General features: G+C 50.0%; 2 long non-coding RNA genes across 4 annotated transcripts; one reads left to right on the top strand and one right to left on the bottom strand.

Moving 5' to 3' along the window:
* Positions 1 to 26,092, bottom strand: Gm36911. 2 transcript variants are annotated; one of them, XR_375364.3, is made up of 4 exons: positions 25,892 to 26,092; positions 11,510 to 11,674; positions 9,329 to 9,440; positions 1 to 2,875 (listed from the first exon to the last, which is right to left on the bottom strand). It is a non-coding gene; the product is annotated as a predicted gene, 36911 (long non-coding RNA). The 2 variants fall into 2 exon arrangements; XR_001783594.2 differs by lacking the exon at positions 1 to 2,875 and having other exon boundaries at positions 9,122 to 9,440.
* Gm52539 lies at positions 1,838 to 4,691 on the top strand. Of its 2 annotated transcripts, XR_003953977.1 has the most exons (4): positions 1,838 to 1,879; positions 2,028 to 2,471; positions 2,787 to 2,898; positions 2,996 to 4,691. It is a non-coding gene; the product is annotated as a predicted gene, 52539 (long non-coding RNA). The 2 variants fall into 2 exon arrangements; XR_003953976.1 differs by having other exon boundaries at positions 2,787 to 4,691.

The raw sequence follows: 26,092 nt of genomic DNA, 5'->3' as shown, positions 1-26,092 counted from the left end.
GTTGTTCTCGAAGCGGTGTGTCGGTGGCCCGCTTTTGACCCCCTTTTCTTCTCGGGGGCAGAGGCCCATTTCAGAGATCATGGACAATTGTGTTGTCTTAATAGCTCCCAACATGTATCTACACACACATATAGTTGGTAGATATTTAACTTCAAAGTGTTGAAAAGGCTGCAGCAAATTCAAGGCATTTCAAAGAGGCCTTAGGGAGTCATTGTGCAAGAGGCACAGTGACTGTCTGCTGGCAACAAGGCCGCTGTGGCCGCCATGTCGAATCAAGCCTCAGAGTTGGAGGAGAGATACAATAATGAGGTGTGGTAGAGGCTGAAGAAGCAGAGGTCTGGACTGTGTCCAGATAAATGGATAGTGGACAGACATACAGATGGCAAATCTAGAGGGACAAAGCGGCAGATAGACAGATACGTGTTGGTCACGTCAACTGTAAAGTTGAAGCCAAGATGAAGCCTGGGACAGTCAAGAGTCCATTGATTGACACACACCCCAGATGGTCAGCTGACAGAAGGGTGGAGGTGTTCCCATCAGAATGTCAGCTGTCCTCTTCATTCAGCCCTGAAGTGGAAATTTCTGGTTGCTTTGGAGACTCAGTTGTGTCACGTGACGTTTCTCGGGAAGCTCTTCTGAGAGGATGTTTTGCTGAAGCAGGCACGTGAGAGGATGTGTGATGTTTGGAAAGCGTCTAAGGAGAACCCAACAGACTGAACAAGGCTCTTGCATCGGTTCACCTTGCAACACTTTGCTGTCTTCACCGATCTTCGCTTGTTATGACTCCGTAGAGAGACATGAACCAAAGTACTTCTCGTGGTATTCCGGCTGCTTCTTGCCACTTTTGCAGACTTGTGCTGATTCGGCAGAGCCTTGAGGTTTCTTCTGGATCAAGCTGATGCTACTGCTGTTACTGATTTGTGTTTGACGTTTTGGACTGGACCGCTGATATCCTGACAATGAAGATTGTTATCACCCCAAAGAACTACCTTTAAACAGGTCCCCAAAATCTAAACCTACACTCATCCTCTCTTCAGTCTGCTGTGTCCACTAAGTTCTCAGGCCTGGTTTTCTGATATGACCTACAGCCCCAACATAATCTACAGTCCCAATTTACTTGGATAAATTTATAGTGTCACCCTTTCTCCTTTGGAGAATAAGTTATGATTGTACCTTGTCTGCGGCATGGGAACGATGCTCCTGCTTATATGTCCACCAGGTATCATCATTCTCTGTTCTCAAAAAAGAGAGAAATTCTGCTTGTAATATGGAATCTCTCTCAGAGCAGGATCTGTCTTACGATAATAGGATCTCTGAGGGAAGGTCCTGTGTACAACAGAGAGGGCAGACCCATGAACGACCATGGAGTCACTGAGAACAGGTACAATGTGCAAGATGGAGTCTATGATGGCAAATATACTCACAATGGAGTAACTCAGAGCAGCACACGGCCTGATTGCAACATGCTGTGCATAGCAAAATCATTTCCCTCTCGGCAGCTGCATACAAAGACTGTCTATTTCCTCGGGGCACTAACACCAGCCCCCGGCACTGAGTGTTCTGATGCTACGTTGCCTTCATGTTAAGTCCCTGCCACCCGAGCTCTCTCTCCCAGATGGTGAAAACCTGTGGAACGTCACGAGACAAAACAAGCAAGCAGGAACTGTCTGGGTTCCGTCCTCAGAGCTGGGTCCATGTGCTCAGGAGAAAGCTTGTGAGCTTGCCCCCATCTAATTGTGACCCCAGCTCTTCTGGAGTGTCCTGCTGGGGTTGTGAGCGGCTGGGAAGACATGGCACTGGGGAAATGGAAGGGATCCTCTGTGTTTTCATCACAACGGCATGGGGCTCTGCCATAGTCTCAAAGTGGAAAGAGATACAGGTCAGTATGTAAGAGATGTGTCCAGGGGGTAGCACAGGTGACATGAGCAGACCCTGTGGGGAGTGGGTGCCGAGGAGTTCAGACCCATACAGACCTCAGAGGCCGTGAGGAACCAGTCACTGAGGGGACAAAAACTTTGGTTTTTCAGTGGCTGGCACTGAGTGGTTGGAGCAAAGACCCTGAGTGCTTCGAAAAGGAGTGTCACACTCACTCAGGACAGGCAAGACATCCTGAATGAAAGCTAGGAGGTGTTGGTGAGAGAGGGGTGGATGGGGCTGAGCTAGGAGTGGATGGGGAGAGGGTGGTTCACTGGAACCTGCCTTAGAGCTACTGATGAGACAGACTCACAAGGCTCGGCTTTGAGATCTGTGGCGATTTCTTGTCTGGACCTGATGGTGCAGGATGGGAGAGTGGCTGCCTGGGCTCAGCTGCTTCCTGCTTCTGCATCTGTCTTTTCTCCTCCTTGTCACTGAGCGGATACATCTGGGGCATTAAAGGACAGCTTGCATTTGAATCGCCCCGTCAGGTCCAAGCCCGGCTCTCCAAAGACCAACACCATCCACCGGGACCAGAGCCGTGCGGTTCTGAGCAGGTAACTGCAAGTCAGGGGCTTCAGTGTCTGTGTGGCAGCTGCCACAGGAGCACAGGGCACATCTGAGTCTAATGGTGGGTTCACTTCTGGGACACGTAACACCAGAGGTTCCCAGCCAGTCTCCACTTCCCCTGGGCCACCATGCTCCTGCCTCTGTGCAGAAGGTAGGGGCCGCTGTCCCTGTAAGCTTTGTCACCTCCGTGACTGTGGTGTGAGATAGAAGCAGGGTCATGTGGATTAGAGGGGGAAGGGGCAGGCCTGGTCTGCACAGCTTCTGTATGGGCAGCACTGAGCGATGACCAAACCGTCCAACAGGCCTTTTCCCTTCACGAGCTCCAGATTCCTACGACCTGTTCTGCCTTCAACACAAGCACAATCCTGGGCTGTGGGTTCCCGAGCAGGGCCTGGAAGAGGAGGCCACTGTCAGGTGCGACTTTGGGAATGCCACTGCCTGTACCAGCGACCTTTTGTATCCCAAGAAGTGAGGCAAACATCAGCCATCCTGTTCTCCCCTGGTGATCCAGGGAGCCCTTGTCCTTCAGTGCAGAAGGCAAGACTTTCAACCATGACTGGCATGGCCATGAAGGAGACAGGCTGGCCTCCAAAACATTGAAAATACCACTGGAAGACAGATCGGGTAAGTAAGCCACAAGAAGATGGGATTCAGAGTCTGTGGGGTTGTATGGTTTGTGTGTGTGTGTGTGCATGTGCGTGTGTGTGTGTGTGTGTCTGTGTGTGTGTGTGTGTGTGTCTGTGTGTCTGTGTGCATACATATATATTACACTGATTTAAGGTGCAGAGGTATGTACCACGGTGTGCATGTGGATGTCAGAAGCCAATTTACAGGAGCTGGCATCCTTCCACCATGTTGGTCCTGAGGATGAAACTGGGGTCATCAGATTTAGCGCCAAGCACCTCTGTCTGCTGAACCACCCATGATCCAAGATCGATTTCTTTCCATACAAATCCAAGCAGGGAATCTGAGCTTGCTCCTGTTGTCTGGGTAGATGCGTTCCATTCGACTTCTTACCTACCGGGTTCTCCGTAGAGAAGAACTCAGAGAAGTAAATACTTTAAGGTAGCAGAGCAAACCCAGACGCTTCTGCTGCGTGCCTGAGCTGGCAGATTCTAGAACCAGAGTGGTGATGTAGGGCTGGAGGTGGCCTCCCTCAGTCACTTAAGGGTGATAATTACCTGCTGTAAACAGCCTTGGTGTAATTAAAGCTGGAGGCCCAGGGCTGAGACCGTTTCCACACAGAGAGCGTCATCTGACAAAGCCCGGCTCAGCTGGCTCCAGGAGGCCAGTCTGCCTAAGCAGAGAATTCAGCTCTGCCCCAGGGCCTGTGGCCAGAGGAAAGCAACGGGCTCTGGAGCCCAGGGAAGGCCTGCTTCTGATTACAGGAGGATGGCAGGTGCCATGCTCACGTCCCAGGTAAGTTGACAGGCTCTGATCACCCAACGCTGAGGCCTCAGGGAGTTGATGGTACAATTCTCCCTCTACCTGTTTACTGGGTGCACCTCGACTAAATGTGGCCCCTCCCCCACATCTTCAGAGTGGGACACTCTCCCATGGTCTCCACTGCCTGCTGGAGAATCAGAGATAGCCTGCCTTCATGAACCCTTCCTCTTCTTGACCTCCAAGAAGGGACCCACTGTACCTCATGGTCCCGAACTCTCCCCAGAGCCCACAACCCAACACTGTCTCTCTGCCTCTCGGGACACCCATGGTATTAACAACCAATGAACCTCTTACCCAGAGGACAATCTTCCTCAGTCTACCCCCTGAACCTAAAACTCCTGACCCTACAATAACCCCTCGGCCTGGACAGCGGGGACCATGCCTCCAGCCATTTAGAAGATGCTCTGCTCCCCAACCCCGATTATGCTTGTCACTCCTCCCACAAGAGTACTCCTCTGTATAAAGCTAATCAGATCAACTTCAGAGTCTCCAGGGTCTCTGGCCACAGGATGGAACATTCCATGCTTGTGTGTGTTGGCAAGTCTGTCGCTGTGGCTTCTTTTTTTCCAGAACAGCCTCAGTTGTTTTTCATTGCCCATGTGCCTGCTGGAAGGTTTTAATCCTTAAATGTGGGCAAGACCCACATTTTAAGGTGGTGAAGTAAGAAACCGCTCCCAACCCCTCCGCCCCACCCCCATCCACCTCCACTTCTGTCACTCTGCTGGCTCCGCACTGTCATCTGGCTCTGCAATGGCTGGGTCCCTGGCTTGTGTTCATGCACTCAGGATGGGAGTAGCATTATCTGAATGTCTGAAGTTGTCGTTTCTGGGGACACTGAGAAGCCCTGTCCTGGTCACCTGCAGCTGTGCAGAGTCTGTTGTTGGAAAAGAACAGTGCCTAGAAGAGGGCTCAGGAGGGAGAGAGGGAGGGAGAGAGGAGGGGAGGGAGAGAGGAAGGGGAGAAAGAGAGGAAAACAGAAAGGGAGGAAGAGAGGGACAGAGAGGGAGAAAGAGAAGGAGGGAGAGAAGGAGGGAGAGGGAGGAAGAGGAGGGAAAGAAGGAGGGAAAGAGGGAGGGAGAGGAAGGAAAGAGGAAAGGAAAAAGGGAGGGAGGAAAAGAGAGAAGGAGAGAGGAAAGGAGGGGAGAGAGGGGGAAGGGAGGAAGGGAGGGAAGGAGAGAGAAAGGGAAGGAAGGAAGGGTCCTCTGTTGTCTCAGCCCAGGGCATTTTATCTGATGAACTGGAAGAGCTCCAGCTACTCACTAGGATCTGCATGGTTGACCAGTTGACCACGAGATGATAGTTTGGGACTCCCCCTCTTCTCTTCTCTTCTCTTCTCTTCTCTTCTCTTCTCTTCTCTTCTCTTCTCTTCTCTTCGCTTCGCTTCGCTTCGCTTCGCTTCGCTTCTCCTCTCCTCTCCTCTCCTCTCCTCTCCTCTCCTCTCCTCTCCTCTCCTCTCCTCTCCTCTTCTCTTCCTCTGTTCCTTCCTACCCTCCTCCATACCTTTTCCCCTTCCTTCTTCTCCTTCCTTTCATTCCCTGCCTCCAGCCCTCCTCCCTCTCTACCTTCCCCTCCCGTTTCTTCTCTCCCTCTCCCTCCTCCTCCTGCCGTCTATCTTCTTTCCTTTCCACCATGTCTCAGTCCTTTCCTCTCTTTTCATAAGATCCTCCTACCTCAGCCTCCCCAGTGCTGAGATGGCGGGCGTGCCCCCACCCCCACCCCCACCCCACCCCTGTGACAGCTTTGGAATGACTTCTTCTATCTGGAGGGCAATGGTGCAGTGTCATCACGTGACTATTTATACAGCAGATCTCTACGCTGCACATACATTTCTATAGGTGGGTTTTCTGTCCTCCTATTGACAGTTGCCTAGAAGGCAAATAAGAAAGCCGCCCACACTCCAGCCACCCACAGTCCTCCACTCCTTCATTATTTTCTTGTCTCTTCAGCAGGAAATCACTGGGACCCAGTTCTGTGGCTCTCACGTGGCATCTACCTCTTCTATACTCGATGACTGGGCAAGTCACTTAAAGTGTCTGTGCCCAGGGTTCTCTGTCTGCCGAGGCCAGGCAGTGATGGCAGTGGCAGAGGTACCGCCTTCCTGTGCAGTCACGGAGGCCACAATCACCCAGGGGTCGTGGACTCTTGCGTGATTTTCTGAAGCTCACGGGCCCTGTGCTGCTCCCCAAGACTCTCGTGTGCCCCGCAGGCTAAAATGGAAACTTAAAATGAGCTAGGCTCTGGAAGCCTAGCACAGGGCTTGTGAGCAGTTAAGGAATATCCATGTTCCCTACTGAGAGTAGGAGGTTGGGTGAGGGGCAAGTCGCTGCAAAGGCTGAAGGGAAGAGGGGCCTGTGTGACTCCGGGTGTGAACAGGGCCACTTAGCCCTTGCTTGATCATCTGTTGCTTAGAGGTGGGGGGGGGGTCCTCCATCCCACAGCAACCCCACCCTCCCCTGAGCTGAAACAAAGTGAGACACGGGGCAAAAAGATAAGATTGGCACAGCCCTCACCTTCTCCTGCACCCAGCAGAGGATGAGTTCTAGCTAGCAGGGGGTCTCAGTCTCCAGTACCCTCCAGCCAAGGGGCTAGAGAGTGCTTATTGCTAGGTCGGGATAGTGTGTAGAAATGAGTCGCCGGGGCTGGCCTTTGAGGGTAGCCTGGCCCACTTTGAGCCATCATTTCTGCTTCTTTCTTCATCTACCAAGATGTGAGAGACCCTGCCGCCACACCTTTATCCCACCCCCAGCCCCCACCACAGTAGACTGAAACCATGAAATAAGTTCTTTCTCACCTAAAAAGAAAAGTTATTCCAGGACCCCCAAAGGCCAGAAAAAAAATATCCCCTTATGACATTAAACTGGACTATAAAGGCTTGTCACCACCCAGCGCACACTTGGCTCCTCCGTTTCTTTATAACTGAGGTTTTCAGCTGGCAGGGAACCGTGGCCAGAGAGCAGCCACCAGTGTGGCAGGCACTGTGGACCCTGGCTCTCAGCTCCACACAAGGCTGCAGGAGCGGTGGTGAAGGGGCTCCCTCGGCTCCCAAGGAACTGACAGACGCAATGAAACTGCTCTTCATCCTTGTCATACTGTGCTCGGGCAAGCAGGCCCAAAGTCTAGGTGTTTTCAAGGGAATTTTTAATTAGTATGTAAATTCGACTCTCAGCATTCCAATGTCATTTACTAGGTAAATGTTGCGCGCTCCGCGCAGGTATCTCTTTGATCCGGTCCGCCAAGGTGCCTTTGTGGCTTTCCTGAGTGTGTAATAACAGCATTTCAAAAACAAAACGAAATGCTCCCTCCGCGGCGACGCTGCTGATGTGCGCAGAATATTTTAGGGAGGCTGTGCCTGCGCTGGCGGCCACACACGCTCCCTCCTGTCTGCCTGTCTCGCAGAGCCCACAGCTGCAAAGGGGCACCTCTCACTAAAGCCTGACCCAAAGCAGTCTCTCAAAGGGACCCAGCTGGGGACAGGGGGATAACACCCAGTTACCTGCATCCAGAGAATTCAGAAGAAGGGGCCATACACAAAAACATTAAAACACACCAGCATCCACATGTCTCCACAAACTCCCTCAGAGGAAAGGGTGGAAGATAAAATTTGATGGTAGGGCTCCAAAGGGCAGGAGAGAGGCTTCTAGCCTCCCATGTGTGTGATGGTGTCCTCAGCATGATCAGAGCATACTCTGAAAGTTGAAGACTATTCGCTGCACCGTGCATGTGTGTATGTGTGTGTGAGCAGCCTTGCTGTAGCCCTAAGCTGCCCTGGTCCCAGTCCCATTATGGGAGCATTGGTCTCCCAGCCATGTGATGACTCTATGTGCATGCATGCATGCATGCTTGTGTATGCCTAAGGATAAATACTCATGTCTGTATGCCTAAGGATACACATGTATGTATGTGCATATTTACATGTGCCTGAGTACATGTGTGCTGTAGATGAGTGCATGTAGCATCTATACACATATATAATATTATGCATACAAGCTATTGGTGTGAATATTCATATATGTACCTATGTATACACACACACACACACACACAGAGATAAGCATGTGTGCATTCTTGACTGTACTGTGTACTTATGTGTCTACAGGACAAAAATGCATGTATGTATGAAAATGTGTGTGTACCTATGTTTGTGTGTTGCTGTTGCATGTGTGTCTATTAGTCTATAGGTATACGTGTATGCTTGCAGTTGTTAATATAACTATTCATGTGTTTGCCTATTGTGTTAACATGTAGAAAAGTTAATGTGTGTGCATGTGTATGCATGAGTGTGTATTCATGTCCATGTAAACACATGTGTATACCTACATGTTTACATGCTTGAGAATATCTGTGTATGTGTGCATACATACATGTGTGTTCATGTCGTTATAAACAGATTGCCACAGCTATACACCTATGTATGCACTGTGCCTGTATGTATACCTCTGCATGCCTGTGAATGCAGATATGTGCATATTAATGTGTGTATATATGTCTGTGTATGCATGTTTTACTAGAGAATGTATGTGTGTGCCTATGCATATGAGATGGAGCAATTCTGCTAACCCCAGTGCCTCCCAGATGCAGATCAAAGTCTAGCCACCTAACTCAGTGATGCCCCAGTCTCACTTTGTCTCTGGGATGGCTGCCAGTGAGGATGGTGACAGGGCGGGACAGAGAGGCATGCTCAGATCCTGACGAGTGTGGCCGGAGGTGCCCTGAGCCAGCTGCTCTCACTACTTGCCACCAAACCCCAGGTTCTGAGCCATCAATTGTTCCCTGGTCCCACTTTCTGCCCAGAAGTTCCATTGTGGACAAGCCCCAAAGCCAAGTTCCCCAGGTGCTCTCCTGGAACATCACAGGATGCAGAGGGGGCCCAAGAGAATGAGCTACATGCGTTAGGTGTTTATCAGTAAGGCTAGCACAAATGAAGCCATGTAAACCCCGTGTCTGGCCTCAGGTGGTAGTACAGCACAGTGGGCAGGGATGGGGTACCTCTGTGGTTACACCTATGCTACACAGCATCAACACTCACAGCTGACATGTCCTGTTCTCATAACACCCAGGGCTCAGCAGCCTGAGTAGGTCTAATGTTCAGCAGGAGCCCCTTTCTGCTGTCTTCTGTCTATGCATCCATCTTTCATCTATCCACCCATCATCCATCCATCCATTCAGCCATCCTGTATCCATCCATCATTTCTCCACCCATCAGCCATCAGCCATTCAACCATCCTCTATCCATCCATCATCCAGCCACTCACCATTGTCCAACCATCTACCCATCATCTCTATCCACCCATCATCCATCCATCCATTCATCAAGTCAACAGACATTTTTAGAGAACTACTCGTGTGTCATACATTGCTCCAGATCTGTGGAGACAACCCAGAGAGATGAAACCCTTACCCTGTAGGAGTTCACAGTCCAGAGAGGCAGAGGGATGAAAAACAGGCAATCAAATAGAACACCCAAATGCTTCAAGTAGAGGTGAGTACCTCAGACGTCTTCCCATCATTTCCTGGAAAACAAGGACTCTAATAAACCCTCCCAAGCCAGTACTGGGGTAAACCTGAATGCATCTTGTAAATACATGAGACACCGTGACAGATCCACCGTTGATGTTCTTGCTATGAATCCATCTCCTGATCCCAGCATCCAAGAGTACTGTGGTCTAACTGTGGGCTCAATGTCCACAAGTTGGAGCCTAATTCCCCAATGCCATGGTATTTGAAGTGGTGGTTTGGGGAACATGAAGATGGGGTCCTACTAATGGAATTAGAGCTCTGATCAAGAACAGATCCCAGCCCTGCCACCTAGAGACACGGCAAGAAGTTCAGAAACGTCATCTTGGGCATCAGCCTCCAGGACAATGATCAAGAGACACTGTTCATGGGGCCAGAGAGGTGGCTCAGTGGTTAAGAACACTAACTGTTCTTCCAGAGGTCCTGAGTTCGATTCCCAGCAACTACATGGTGGCTCACAGCCATCTGCAATGGAATTTGATCCGCTCTTCTGGTGTGTCTGAAGATAGTGACACTGTACACATATACATAAAATAAATAAATTATTTTTAGCCAGGCATGGTGGCTCACACCTTTAATCCCAGCACTTGGGAGGCAGAGGCAGGCGGATTTCTGAGTTCAAGGCCAGCCTGGTCTACAAAGTGAGTTCCAGGACAGCCAGGGTTACACAGAGAAACTCTGTCTCAAAAAAAATCAAAAAAGAAAAAGAAAGAAAGAAAGAAAGAAAGAAAGAAAGAAAGAAAGAAAGAAAGAAAGAAAGGAAGGAAGGAAGGAAGGAAAAAAAGAAAGAAAAGAGAAAAGAGAAGAAAAGAGAAGAGAAGAAAAGAAAAGAAAAGAAAAGAAAAGAAAAGAAAAGAGAAAAGAAAAGAAAAGAAAACTGTTCATTCAAGCCACTCAATCTATGGTCCATTTGGTTTTGTGCTCTGATAGGACCCTGAATAAACAGATGTTGTACCAGAAGAAGCCTTGTGATTCCCAGACAGGAAACCAAACTAGAGAAGGTAACACAGGGTGAATCTCCGGGGCTTGCTCTGGCTAAAAGAGGGCTGGAATGAACCCGGCTTGATTTAGAGTTCCCCGAAGCAGCAGCCCTATCTCACAAGCACATAGCTTAGGAATCTCTCCAGTTTCTCATGGTCAGGCACAATCACGCCGCCTCCATTCCCAGGGTTTCCATGTGTGTTCTCAGGGTCCTGCGTGTGCATTTCCAGTGGGGAAGAGCCTAGAGTCCAAGCACAGGTGTCTTCCAACCCCCAAGTGAACCTCCAAACAAGAGCTCATGCCACACTTGACGTCATCATGGAGCAGGTGAAACAAGAGCTCATGCCACACTTGACGTCATCATGACGTCATCATGGAGCAGGTGAAGTGACTTTCAGGTGATGGTACCTGAACTTGCCTTAATGTCATCTTGGCTTGATGGCTGGGTCACGTGCCCACACTCACAGCTGAGCAATGAATCCTCTGGATCCAACTCATCACCCAGGGAAGGGAGGAGCTACAATTCCAGGACATCACCTTCTGGTAGAAGGTTGAGATGCCACTATCCTCATATACCAGGCAAGAGTTGACCCTTGACCCCATCTCAGCTGTCTGAGGCTGAGATGGGAAGTTAATCAAAAAAACAAAAACAAACAAACAAAAAATACTATTAGGACACTAGGTCAGAGACAGAGGAAGTAGCTGCTACAACCTCATTATTGCAAGGCTCCTATCCTCCATGGGACACAGCCGGGCTGACACAATGGTACACCCTGCAGATCCTTCCTCCTCTGAATTCCCTCTCTCCCTCTTCTGTCAGGGTGGTTAAAACAGCCACTTACGTCGGGAGGTGGTGACACACACCTTTAATCCCAGCACTTGGGAGGCAGAGGCAGGCGGATTTCTGAGTTCGAGGCCAGCCTGGTCTACAAAGTGAGTTCCAGGACAGCCAGGGCTACACAGAGAAACCCTGTCTCAACAAAACAAAACAAAACAAAACAAAACAAAACAAAACCCAAACCAAAGAAACAAATAAAAAACAAACAAACAAACAAACAAACAAACAAAAAACCCAGCCACTTACTTCAGCTGAAGAAGCCCAAAAGATCCATCTAAGGCAGAAAGAAGCCAGGGAGTGTCGGGTAGATAGCTGAGTGGTGCAGATAATGTCTCCATGACCCATTCAGCTCAGAGTGAGGGAGGTCAGAGAAGATCAGGCACTGTTCTACAATGAACGTTCCATCCCTTCCTGAAGCAGGAATATGAAAGTGATGGTTGAGTTCCCAAGAAGGCCACAATGAGTCTGGGTCATACATTGAATTCCTACTTCACCACCCTCTCAGGGCAATGTGTCCTTACTGATCTTGTGACATTCCCTCCTCTCTAGATGTTCTGGGAAGACTGACCTAGGCGATATTCTCCCCTGACTAACAAAAGGTTTCTGAGAGTCTGTCCTGCCTGCACGTTGTGCAGCTTGGCTGGGGGAGTGAGTGGTCCTGAGGCCCCCTGTGACCATGGCTGGAGAGACTGTTATCCATAAAAGAGAATTCTGGGAAAGTGGGAAGGCTCTGTTCCCTCAATAAGGCCTTTGAGGCATGAGTAGACTCCAAGGTCTTCTTATGACAGAACTCATGTACCACACTTGGGCCAGCTCATCATGGCTGTGCCATGTGAAGCCCAAGGCACCCCAACAGGGGAACATGGGAGGAGTGGACATGTCTCAGGGCACAAAAGAGACACAGTCTCAGCCACCTCTGGACATAGAAGAGTTTCTTGTCGCTATAGCTCTCTTTGTTCCTGAGGAAGTCCCACCTAACCTTTAACCTGGCCAAGCAAAGGCAAATGCCTCTGACCATTGCAGTGGTCTCTGCAACCTGGTTGGGGCCCTGAAGATCTATCAGTGAGAGTCAGTCTACAGGTCCCCAGGGGATTTCCACCTTTGACACAAGTGTGACATTAATCATAAGGAAGGGCAAGGATGGATAGGAACCAAAGACAGAGCTGAGGGAGGCAGATCGGCTAGGAAAGTCCAATGCACTTAAGGGTGGCTTCTAACGTGAGTGTAGACAATTACACATGAAATTCCAAGGTTGTGTGTGGAAAAAATGAATCCAGCCATTGCTGGGTCTGCATCTGAGAGGGACATTTGAAAAACACAGCTGGAGGGGGGAGGGTCTTTCCCAGGCTCACCGGGATGAATCTAGAAGATATGAGTAGAATACACCCAGACAGTAAGAGATCAGCTCAGCTCAGCTCTTATGGTCTCTGTTCCTGGTGGTCCACATTTTGTGCTGAGCAGCCATAGAGGAATCTCTTAGGCCAGAAAAAAAAAAAGACTGGAAAATGACCACACTAAGTGTGGTCATGGTCTCCTCACACTTGGACCTGTAGCCAGCAGGTAGCAGTCCTGACAGGCGGTGGTCCTGTTATCGCCTGCATGGTGGACGATGTATGCTCTTGGTCTGCCACACTCTGACACAGCTTGGTAGCAGCCAAGTCCCTCCACCTTCTGAGGCCATGAGGTGGGGATGAGATACGGCCACCTCTGAGAAGAAGGGGCAGGACAGGGACACTGATGCTAGAGTCATAGGGTAGATCCCATAAGAATGAGCCATAGGAAGAAAGTTGTCCCCTGTGGTACACAAAGATGCTGGGTGCTTGCAGGATCCAGCCCATTCAGTAAGGAAGGGCATGTGCTGGGTGATCCTCCCCCAATGCATCTCTATATCAGGCAGCCCATGAAGTGGGCTACTGGATCACTGCCACCTCTAAGACTATTTCCTGTGTTCTAACCACCTCCTCTGGAAGGGGAAGCCCAGGATCCCCCATATGTCCCAGCTACCGGGCGGCATGTTCCCAAAGTCCCTGTGCCACACCATATTCAGATTCCCCAGCTGATCATCTCCAGAATCATCCCAAGACCACTCTTGCCCTCCCTTTCTCTTCCACACCCTTCAAGCCAACTTCCACAATCTCTCTATAACCTGTCCATCTGTGTCCATCCTCCACCCTTCCCTGGTCTAGCTGCTGCCATTTCAAGGGTGATCACCATGGCCTTCCTGCTTTGGTCCTGCTCCACACAAGCCCCCATGCAGCTACATCCCCTAGCAGAGGGGGCATCGGATGGCTTCTGCACACTCGGCTCCAGCCGTGAGTCCCCCTGGGGCAGAGTCGTTCCCCAGCCAACTCAGTATGGAAGCTTCAGAACTCATGTAGGATTTCCCCCTATTTTGAGGGACCAACCTTCTCAGATAGACCAGGCACCCCAATTTCCATGTCCTCTCCCACAGACTCCAAAGACCCACAAGGAGAATCCATATCTGTGACACGGCCCTGGATGCTGGTGTATACAAGATTCCATTCAACTCGTGCTCATAGTGTGCACCTACTGAGCATGTGTGTGTCTGTTTCCAGTCGTCCTGAGAAATCTTCTGTGTTCATGTTCTGTTGACTCTGCCACACCTCAGTCCCCCAGGAGGATCATTTGGAGGTACATCTTTTACTTACAGAGTTGCCAGAACCTGGAGGTGATCTTACACAGCTACAAACAGCTGAACTGGGGCCAAGTCTAGACAGACAGCTCAGAAATGGCTTCTGTCCCTCCATCCCATCGTCACCATGCTGAGCGAACAAAGAAGCGAAGAGCAGATGTGTGCAGCGCAGGGAAAAGGCCCAGTCCTGGCAGATGTGGTTCTAGTCCATCCTGGACTGGCTCTGAGTGATTGTGACCATGACTCTTCTTCTCAGCCTCTCCTATAGCGTGTGATGGTCTCTTTTTGTGACCCTTCCCTTGGTGACCACTCCAAGTAGCCCAGTTACTAGGTAAACTGAAAATCCCAACAGAGAAGAGCACGGTGTTTTCTGATCATGGATTATTTCAGTGTTGTGGCCTCGGGACCCAGATGATATTGGGGATCTGGCTATACCTCAGAGAAAGGGAGAAAGTGGCAAAGGAGGGGGACACAGCTCTTCCTGCCAGACATCCTTCTTCAAGTTCCAGGCACCCATGCTTCCTGGCTGGTGCAGATATACACTATTCGGGGTCTCCATTTCCACGTCAGTAGAAATGAATTGCCTCCCTGGGGCCATATCTCAAATCTTCCTTAAGTCCCCAGCTACATGGTCCTGCTGACAGCAGACATGTCATACCTATTTGTGCCGGTGTGGAGTGCCATGAAACTCACAGTTCTGAGAGGGAGATCCCCTACGATGAAGAGCGTGACCCATGACGACCTCACATCATGTAGTATTTATCCTTGGCCACTGGCCAAGTCCCTCTCAGTCTTGGTACCCATGGCTATCAGAAGCTCTCTGGTGGCCTTAGCAAGACCTAGTTTTCTTCTGTCTCACTCACAGCTCTAACAAATGTAGGTCCTGGCATAGTGGTATAGTCCTGCAATTCCAGCACTGGAGAGACTGAGGCAGGAGTTCTACAAGTTCAAGGCCAGCCTGGGCTACATAGTGACACCACTCTGAAGGAGAAGAATAAGGAAGAGGAGGAGGAGACAGAGAAGAGGAGGAGGAGGAAGAAGAGAAGGAGGAAAAGGAGGAGGAGATGGAATGTGAAATGCACCAGCGATCAGGGTCCTCACACCAGGAAGGGTAGAAACAAATGGTTCTTTCCAGGCTCCTAGATATCCTTAGCTCAGCAAGTCAACTGGACTCAAGGGTGACCTCTCCAACCCCTTCAGCTTCAGGCAAATGAGGGCTCAAGCAATTGAGTCAACCCCAGGCTCCAGGGGAGCTTGTAACCCCAGGGATACAGTGGTGTGGTACCTGTCCACAAGTGAGTATGCTCTGCTTCACCAGCTCAGCCAAGCCAGCGCTCCACAACCTGGCTTCCCCATGGAGCAATGTGAGTGCAAAGTGTATGCATGCCACACCCGGCACTCTCACCCCGACTGAGCGCCTCGGTGGCAGCTTCGCGGTGTCTCTGCAGCTATTCCAGCGTGAGGAGAGCAACGACTCACTGAAGCTGTGTTGTCACTGGTGGGCATTTTCTACACATCTCCACTCGCTCCACACAGTCCACAAAAGAACGTGTGTGTCATGTGAGTCTCAAAAGCTTGACAGGGCAAGGTGCTCAAACAGTCTCCTTTCATCAATTGTCTTTAATGGATGTATAGTGCTAACTGTGTGTGTGTGTGTGTGTGTGTGTGTGTGTGTGTGTGTGTGTGTGTGCATGCACGCGCATGTGCACACTTACATGTGGACGTGAGCGTTCATGCACATGTGTGTGAAAGCCAGAGGTCAACCCAGGTTGTCATTCCTCGAGAGCTGCCCGTCTGGTTCTTTGGAGACATCCAGCCTGGAGCTCACTGATTGGTTGAGGCTAGCTGCACGTGCCTCCAGCTCCCTAGTGCTGGAATTGTGGCCGTGTGCCACTGTGCACAGCTCCTTATGGGTGTGGAACTAAGGACCTTGTGCTATCCTGACTGAGCCATCTGCCCAGTGCCTTGCTGACTGAGCCATTCTCCTCCCAGCCTCTATTGCCTTCATTCAAAAGACTCACAGCTCACTAAGCAGGCGTGTGCCAGGACCCTGAAGCACTTGGTCCAACCTCCAGCAGTTTAAGCTGCCACACCCACCTCACAAGGCCTGCGGGATAGGCTGAAGCATTCAGGTCCAGGCTTCTAGTGTCACAATACCCAAGTCCCTAAGACGTGAACTTGCTGGTTTGGAAACAATTTAATTATTCTGATAACTAGTTAAAACCTTTATTTAGATCACCTTTGAAACCCCGTCTGTGTATGCATCTTTGCATGCACATGAGTGCGGACTCGTGTATGACGAGGCCACAGACCGGCACTGGCAGCCTTCTCTGTCACTCTTGATCTTATATTTTTGAGAACAGAGTCTCTCACTGAGCGTGGAGTTCATCAATCAGCAAGACTGACTGACCATCGAACTCCAGATCTGTCTATCTGCCTTCCCGCCTTGGAATTACACTTCGCTGCACCCAGCTTGCTATGTAGGTATCGGAAATCCAAACTTACATACTCAGACTTGCACGCCAGAGACGTTTCCCAGCCCTTCAAATTAATTAACTGATTAATATTTTAAACTGTATTGACTTAGTGTGCTGCTGTGCATGCACAGAGATCGGACAACAGTTTGGGCAGAAGTGGACGGGGCTTGTTTCTTCCCTTCCCCATTTGAGTTCCAGGAACCAAACTCAGTCAAGTTTGGCAACCAGCTCTTTTATCTGATGAAGTCTTATTGGCCTGGACCGATGTTTTGTTTTTTTGTTGTTTTGTTTTTTTGTTTTGTTTTGTTTTTAAAGAAACTCATACTGAAGAGAACTCCGAGGTGCTTTAGAGGAAATGCTCAAGACATTGCATGACTGTGAGGAAAACTCCCTCCTTGTGGAACAGTCAGGGACTGAAGATTCACACAGGCTGGCCCGACACAGGGCTCACCCGGAGGATCCCTGCTGTCCTGGAGTGTCTCACTGAGCTGTGCTGTGGCCTGGCCACCAGCAGCGCCCTAGTGACTCCAGAGGGCAGCAGGAGTAACAGGCCTCTCTCTCCCCAGGTGACAGGCAAGAGTTACCTCAGAGAGGTGCTAGCCAGAGCCACCCTCCTGGCTCTGCAGGCATCGGCGGCCCTGTGGGGAGAGGAAGATGCACTGATTCACATGGTAGAGGAGAGGTAGGCCATCCTGGGTCATCAAGCCAGCGGCGCTTTACGCTCCTGCTCAGGCGCTGAAGCAACTGAAATCAGGCTGTCTGGCCTTTGTGTGTGTGTGTGTGTGTGTGTGTGTGTGTGTGTGTGTGATATAATCATTTGTTTTGAGCAGCCAACTCGTGGAAAACAATTCAAAACAAACACACCATAAAGCAACATGTGGATATAGGTTGGTAAAATTCGTGCACAGTTTTGAATGTTATTCTGGGTCATCTGGGTTCAGTGAAGAAATGTCTTTGTGAATCTTTGTTGTTGTTAACAACAACAACAACAACAACCAACAACTTTGTAGAAAAGCACTCCCATACCAGATTCTCTGTGTTCAGTAAACACAAGCAAATCCCATTGTTAGGGGCACACACACACACACACACACACACACATACACATACACACACACACACACACACATACACACACACACACACACACACCACATACACAAACACACACTGGGCATACATGATATACAGAAAGACAGCATGGAACAGACTAGACACATGCAACAGATAGACAACATAGAGGCCAGGAACCACAGTCTACAGACAGACAGAAGACACAGGAGAGAAGTGGAGACCTCGGATTTGTGCTCACTCTTGCTTTCACTATTTCACAAGCAGGTCTCCGACCTTGTTCCTTACTACAGCATCGCTATCGGTGCACAGCACCCTGGGGCCTTCACTTGCTGGTGGACCTGGGCAAGGGTTTGCCCAGTTCACTCTGCCTCAGTTCTCTTTCCCTTTAAGCGACTGACCCAGCTCTGCGGGGAGAAGACCTTTAAGAGGGAGATGTGACAGCCTGGTGCCTCCTTGGAGCCTGGGCTGTCCTCCATGAGCTCTTTCTCTCCTATCACGATGATATTTGAAGATGGTGGTGGTTTGGCTCTAAGGACAGTCCCTTACAGCACTGGGTTACCAGTGATGACTTTAAATCAAACAAGAACTCCATTTTGTTTCCTGCCTGAGACACTGTCTTCTCTACCTTCCTCAGAAGCCAAATAGCCAGTGTGTGTGTGTGTGTGTGTGTGTGTGTGTGTGTGTGTGTGTGTGTGTATGTGTGTGTGTGCATCCCAAAAGGACTTATATGCAGAGGCACTCCCTCTCATGACCCTCACGTGAGTTTACATACGCATACGCACAACACATTCTCAGAGGTAGGTGTGTCTCTGCCATGCAGAAACTCAGGCCAAACTTGAGTCTGGAATATCAGACTTAAGGAGCCTTTGCTGCAAGTATCTTTCTGGGACAAATGGCCTCTGGGGAGCCAGGAGGGACACAGTGATACCCATTCCTTTGACTAATAAGCTGTGAGCTTTTAGACCCCACTCTGATCTGCCAGGGGACAAAGGATCAGTGGGAAACTTTAGGGGCCCTTGCTCTCCATGGTGACCAGTGGCCTAAAATGGGGCTGTGCTGAACACCCTTCAGGATCTAAGATGGAACTGATCCAAGGCCCAGATGTCACTAGGATGCCAAGGCCCAGATTCACTACCTGCTTGTTCCAAAAGAGCTGGAGAGAGAGACACACAGAACCAGGTTTTGCTTGTTGCTAACGACAGAGTCGAAGGCCGAGAAGCCCGGAGAGTGAACGCACAGTGTAAGATGTCAGTGGAGATGGTGACTCAAACACATCCTCTGGCCACTGTCCTGGTCAGCTGAGTCCTCTCCGCATGAAGCCAGTGTGGCAGCTTTTCCATTAAAATCTCCATTTGCATGGTTTCATGGCTCGGTCATAAAGTGAGACTCTACAGATAAACAGGAGCCCTGTGGGAAGCTGGCTCTCAGCTTTCCATCCGTAATTGTTTTCTATGTGACTCACTGGCTTGCTCTGTGTTCTGACGGGTGCTGGGCAGTGCTACAGTCGGGGTATCACACAGACACTGGGGAGGGGTGGTCATAACCTTCCTTGCCCCTGACTGACTGATGTTGCCCTGCACTTTAGATCTCTTTGTATGGTGTTCTCAGTTCCCATGCCTCTGACCTCACACTTCACACTGCTGTCCACGATGTGCACAGTTGGGGCCAGTACCACAAGCCACAGGCTACGACCATGGACCATAAATGCCCTGAGACTCACTGGAAGGACAGCCAAGGTGGGTTCACCCAGTCCTCACGGGGTTCTCTTGTGGTCCAGAAATAATACCCTGACACTCTGTTATTTCACTACAGTGTTGAGCAAGACCCGTTGGAGACAATCCCAGGAGACTCCAGTGGGGACCGTGAGCCCACCCCAAAATTCCCCAACACCTCAGACTCTGATCTCCACTAGGTACACAGGCCATCTGCTCTCTAACCTCCTAGTGAGCAGGAAACGTGAAGCTTAGAGTAATGTCCCATTTATGCATCTGTGCACACTCTGACACAGGTACATGCCCACATGTGCACACACACACATAAAGATACAGACACACTTGCATGTGTGTATATATGTGTGTACACATATACAAAGATGCACAAACAAGCATACACACGGACACATTTATATGTGCACATACATGCTTACATGGGCACACACACAAATACACATGTGCACACATGTGCTTACTCCACAAATACACACCCAGGAACTGTTGGAAAACATGTTAACAAAAAAAATAAACAAACAAGTTGGGAAGTGGAGAGCAGCCTCTCCTTTGTGTGTTCTTAGAGTTTCTTTCATATCCCAAAGGGAGAATGGGGAAAGGACTCTCTACCCTGCACAGAACTGGTCACATCTTCAGAGCTAGATCTAGGGCTTCAAGGCAGCCTGGCAAGCTATGAGCAAAGCAAGACATTTGTGAACAATTCATGGCTGCAGGAAGGGCCCAGAGCCACGGGTTTCTGCTTTCTGCCAGGCCAAGGGCAAGCACACGCACTCAGAGACTCAAGGCAGGACAGACTCACATTCTGTTTGACCTTGGGGTCAGCAACTCTCTAAAGAAACAGATCACATAGATGCACTCACACAGACATCACACACACACACACACACACACACACACACACACACACACACACACACACACTACCCTCTGAGCAAGACGGAACCCTCTCCCCTGAAGGATGAAGGACGAGCCGAAGCCACGGGGACCCAGAGTCTGCACATTCTGCCCGCACTCCATTTCCTGGCAGTGTTCAATATGAACTTGGCAAAAAATCAGAAGGCAGGGGCTCAGGAATGAAGGGATGGAACGAATTACCCTGAAGATCAGACGCTCGGGCTCAAGCCCAGGTCCTCGCAGAGTCTTGCGTGAAATCTTACAAGCAACATAAACAGAGTCGGGGCCAACATCACCACCAGAAATATTCAATAATAAAAGCCAGCTGTGGCCCCAGCCCTTCCCAGGCAGAGCTTATGGTTCCTGCCACTGGGAACGCTGACAGAGGCAGAAACTGCCAAATGAGAGCCAGTTTCCTTTCCTCCCAAAGAGGGAAGTGTTTGTGAGCTGCAGTCTAAACATTCACTCAAAACTCCAACCGTCCATAAAAATAATTTAAGATGCAACTTCTCGGAACCTCAACTGATGAGATGGCCAGACCCTGGCTGATCCTGTTAGGGACAGGCGCTTTGACTCTGGATCTCTAGTTCTGAAAGGCGCTGGGTCCCTCTCTGTAACTTCATCCCAGGTTCTGGAATCCAGCATGCTGGGAGAGGGGGTGGAGTGCTGCATATGGTAAAAACCCACAAGGCTGGGCCAGATATGGAGACAGAGCCCTGCAGCTACAGCCCTGTCCGCTGACCATGGGATCCCAAAGGAGCTCTGGTGATAAAATCCAAGCTTGGCAGGAGGCACAGCAGGGTGGGGAGGACGCCAGAGGACTTGAGTTCTGTAAGGTTCTGTGCTCTCACTTGCCTCTCAGAGAACACAATGGTCACACCTACAGAGTTCAAGTCCAGGGCGTGGGCTGTGTGGGTGGAGGAAACAGACACAGGGTCAGCTCAGACAGGGTGTAAGTCAGCAAAGAAAGAGGAGGGAGGCCCCAGGTGGATGAGTGCCAAGTTCAGAAGATAGTTTGATTGGCATCTCTACCCAAAAGACCAAAACAGTAAAGTCAGGTCTGGGAGCTGGCTCAGTGGGCAAAGTTTTTGGCACACAAGGCTGAGGTCCTGAGTTCGGTGTATGTGCAACCCCAGTTCTGGGGTGGGAGGTCGGGCATCCCTGGGGCTCGCTGGCCAGCTGGCCTTAGCTAGGCAATGAGCTCTGGGTTCAGGGAGAAACGCTGTCTCATAAAAAAAGTGAGGAGTCACAGAAGACACCTAATGTTGACCTTTGGTGTCGACATACATGAATGCATATCACAGATACACACATACACACCACATCACACACACACACACTCCACATCACATCACATATACACACACATACCACATGACATATATACACACAGCACATCACATACACACACACACACACACACACACACAATCATATACACATACATACATACCCACACCACATCACATCACACACACACCATATCTCACACACATACACACACACACACACTACATCACATGCACACACATCATACACACACACATATATACCACATGACATACACACAAAACACATCACATACACATACACACACGTGCACCTGAATACACACATGCACACACACAAAATTAAACAAAATCCAATTTAAACACACACATACACAGCAGAAGAATCTTGAAGAATCATGAAAGAAGAAAGCCCACGGCATTGTTGACTTAGGAATTTCACAGAGGATGGAACATGGAAAGTGGATTGCTGAGGGATGTGTAGAAGCTTCCCTAGGACCAGTGAGCCACAGACACAGCATCTCAAAGACAAGGGAGAGAGCCCAGCCTGTTGTTGAAAGCTTGCAGTGCACGGATTGGACATCACCCCCTGCAGCTCTATCTGTCCCACCCAGCATGCACTGTTGTGGTTTCTGTAGCTTTGTCCCCTCTTTCCCTTCCCCTTCCCCTTCCCCTCCCCCTCCCCCTCCCCCTCCCCCTCCCCCTCCCCCTCCCCCTCCCCCTCCCCTTCCTCTTCTTCTTCCTCTTCCTTGGCATCAGCTCAGTGGCTGGCATATATGTGTCTTTCATATTGAAGCAGGCTTGGGATCAGCCAGACTCACTCTGGAGTCAGAGATCTAAGCACTTTCAGACCAAAGTGGTGACCTCTACACATGGGGAAGGCTACAGAGAAGGTGCGGGAATGGGGTGCAGGGGTTCTAGCCTCAGAACACACAGCAGCATTCTCCTGGCAGGCTTATGGTCCATCAGGGATGGAAGATTCCTTCTCCAATGGGGCCGGGAAGGAGATTTGGTAAGGCTCTCTAGAACACAGCATCAGGACAGTGCCCAGCTGCCTTCCTGCTTGACCACTGGCAACCATTTTCCTCCATGTCAGTGGGGTATGTGTGGCGAAGCAGTCTCACTTTAAGCTGAGAGCAACTGCACCATGTCAGGCTAGAAAAATACCACGAATGAGCTTATGCCCATTATAATGGCCTTATGGTGACTCCACTCAGGAAGATCTTCCGGCCCTGGTGGACCAAAAGCCCTGTGAGACACATACTATGCCTCACCTGCTTCCTTGCTCCCAGCCTTCCTGGAATGCCTTCAGTCAGAGATAGTTAGCCAGGTGCCCTGTTAAACTGATCAGAGACCCATTGAGGAGTCAACCTGAGGCACTTGCCCAGGTCTCAGAGTCACTTCCCCTTCCGCCTGCTTGATGTCTATCTCTACCGAGTAAATCTCACCAAAGAGTTCAGAGAATCTGGAAAGAGAGTCAGATCTGCCGCTCCAAGCAGGAAACTCAATGGCAAAGGAGCTGCAGTTGGGGGCAGTGGGGGGAGGAGGTTACTTCAAAGGAGCCTTGAGGAGAAGTGCCACCCTTCTGTCTACATCTGTATTTATTCCTCCTTCTCCCTAGCCTTCCATGATGGAAGTGGAGCCACGCCTCGCCAGACTTCTATGCTGCCGTCATCAAAGGCACCGGAAGATATGGCCCTCGGTTATGACAAAGACAACCTCCACACCTGCCACTCAGAGCCAGGTGCTGCCCAGCAAGCAGACTGGCATCTGTTTCCCATCCATTTGTGTCTGCACAGAGGAGTTCTGTAAGGGCCTCTGCGGTGAGGCCTCTCTGAGGGTGTGGTCTGAACGCTTCTCCCTTTGACGAGATGATGACAGCCACATAACTGACTGCAATGACCTCAGCTGTCACAGGGCCGTCACAGCACCCACACTGGATATGGGGTTGGCCCCAGGCCTTCTCTCCTGCCTGTCTCACCTCAGAGTGCTTAATCCTCCTCTCCATACTTAGAAATGGTCAGTGAGGGAGGGATGGCCTCTCCACTCCACACACGTGCTCTCAAAGTCCTGGAGGGATTCCTCCCCCTCGACGCCTTCAGTTAAATCTCCACAGTACAGTTTTAAAGCAAAGTTAAAAGGCAGGGCAGATGGCCCAGTCGGTAAAGCATTTACTGCCCAAGCTTGATGGCCTCAGTTTGGATCTTCACAATCCATACAAAAAGCCAGTCTGGGGCTGGTGAGATGGCTCAGTGGGTAAGAGCACCCGACTGCTCTTCCGAAGGTCCAGAGTTCAAATCCCAGCAACCACATGGTGGCTCACAACCATCTGTAACAAGATCTGATGTCCTCTTCTGGAGTGTCTGAAGACAGCTGCAGTGTACTTACATATAATAAATAAATAAATCTTTAAAAAAAAAAAAAAAAAAAAAAAAGATCTAGAGTTTTTTAAAAAAAAAAAAGCCAGTCTGTGGCACAGGCCTGCGATGCCAGCCCTGGCAGGAAGTGACAAGAGTATCCTTGGATCTTATTGGACACCCAGCCTAGCCAACTGCTGAGCTCCGGGTTCATTGAGAGCTCCTGCCTCAATAAATAAGGTAGAGAGGGAAAGAAGAAGACAGTGAATGCCAGCCTCTAGCTTGCACACGTGCACACACATGTATATACACACACACACAGTTAAGTCCACTCTTCCCTTACAGCAGACCACTGCCCTGGGACAGCACTCTGGGACCCCATCCTGCAGATATTCAGGCAAAAGCCTGCAAGTAATGTGGCTTGCCTTTTTGCCTCTTTCCTTCTTCCTTCCTTTCTTCCTTTCTTTCTTTCTTTCTTTCTTTCTTCCTTCCTTCCTTCCTTCTTTTCTTTCTTCCTTTCCTTCCTTTCTTCCTTCCTTCCTTTCTTTCTTTCTTTCTTCCTTCCTTCTTTTCTTTCTTCCCTTCCTTCCTTTCTTCCTTCCTTCCTTTCTTTCTTTCTTCCTTCTTCCTTCCTTCCTCCCTCTTTCTTTCTTTCTTTCTTTCTTTCTTTCTTTCTTTCTCTCTCTCTTCCTTCCTTCCTTTCCTCCCTCCCTCCCTTCTCTCTCTTCCTCTTCCTCTCTCTCTCTCTCTTTCTTCCTTCCTTCCTTTCTTTCTTTCTTTCTTTCTTTCTTTCTTTCTTTCTTTCTCTCAGCCTTTGAGGGTCATTCTGTTGTTTAAAAAATAGAAGGGAGCTTTCTCCCCTTTCCCTCTTGCATCAGCTGGGCCATGACTCTGAGGCTGTCTCCTCTCCACAGCCTTTTCTTTGGCTGCTCCCTGAAGCTCCCACAGACCCTACCACCCTGGAGATCACTGCTCAGCTTTAGAGACGCCTTGTGTTGGGATGTAATGGACTCTGGCCTCTATCTAGTTCTGTTGGGGTTCACAGAAGTTTGATGTATACCTATTGTCTGCCAGAGAATCAAAGCTGCCAACACTTCCCCAGCACCAGGCACAACTGCATATGTTTCTCCTCACAACAACCTTGGTGGGTGCCCACAAGCTGTCACCCACCTGAATGCAAAGGGATACCAAGGTACAAAGAGGGGCAGAGGCATCCACGGTCACTAGGGTCCTTGTGGAAGAGATGAGATTCAATTGCATTTCTCTGCCTAAGCCAGGATCCTACTCTCCCTGACAGACTGGGATGGACCCAAGCAGAAGCCATAATCTCAAAGTGACCTAGAGCAGCAAGTGACACCCCTTCCCAGGGCATGAATAATGACTCACCCTCCCCCACCAAACTCCAGGAACCCTGTCCAAAGCAGACCTGTATGGTCTTCACATCAGGGCTCCGCCCAAGCGACCTGCTGAGGGCCACCATTCAGAGCCCACCCAGTCTGCAGGCAGATTTCATTCTTCCATAAAAGGAGGTCCGTTTGCCAAGGGAACCTTCCAATCAGAAGTAGTAAGCGATTTGCTGTAACTCAAACTCGGATGTGGATGGCAAGCCCTAGCTCACGACTATTTTGAGCCCAGGAAAGCCCACAAGTGTGTCTATTCTGAGACAGTGACACAAAAAGATACAGTTAGGAAACTGTGGAGACTTGAGAATTTAGAGTCACTCCCACACTAGCGCTCACCCGCAAGAGCCTCCAGGCTGGCTCTGCGCTTCGAAGCCGTGTTCTGCCCCATTGGCACCTGGGGCAGGTGGCTTTCCCTACTGGCTAGTGCTCCCATGGAGAGACCTGGGGTACTGATGGATACCTGGAGATGCAGGTGTCCCTGGAAATGGGTGGGGTCCAGAATGAGGGGGCCAGGAGAAGGGGATGGGAAGGAAATAGAAAGGTAACAGGAAGGGACTGAGATGAGATCTTCTCTTAAAACAAGCACCTCAATGGTCACTTAACGCCATATTGCCCAGGGCCAGGTCTGAGCTAAATCCTGGGCTTATTTAATCAGCCCCCAAAAGACATCTTATTAGAATTCTTCCCCAATGCTTATAAATTCAGACAGAGGGGCTGGAGCGATGGATGGCTCCGCAGTTAAGAGCCATCTTACCTGTTTTCCAGTTCCATGTTCAGTTTCCAGCATCCACAACAGGTCGCTCATAACTGCCTTTAACTCCAGCTCCAGGGGATCTGACACCTTCTTCTGGCCCCCACCAGCACCCTCACACATGCATATGCAGACAAATAATTAAAGAGGAAAATCTGGGGACTTTCTAAAGCCACCAAGCAGAGCGACGGTCACTGCTTCCAA

The sequence above is a fragment of the Mus musculus genome, chromosome 2 (genome assembly GCF_000001635.26).
Source record: "Mus musculus strain C57BL/6J chromosome 2, GRCm38.p6 C57BL/6J".
In the NCBI taxonomy this organism is placed as follows: domain Eukaryota; kingdom Metazoa; phylum Chordata; class Mammalia; order Rodentia; family Muridae; genus Mus; species Mus musculus.
The sequence above is the reverse complement of the archived record's forward strand: the minus strand, read 5'-3'. Positions and strand labels throughout refer to the sequence as shown.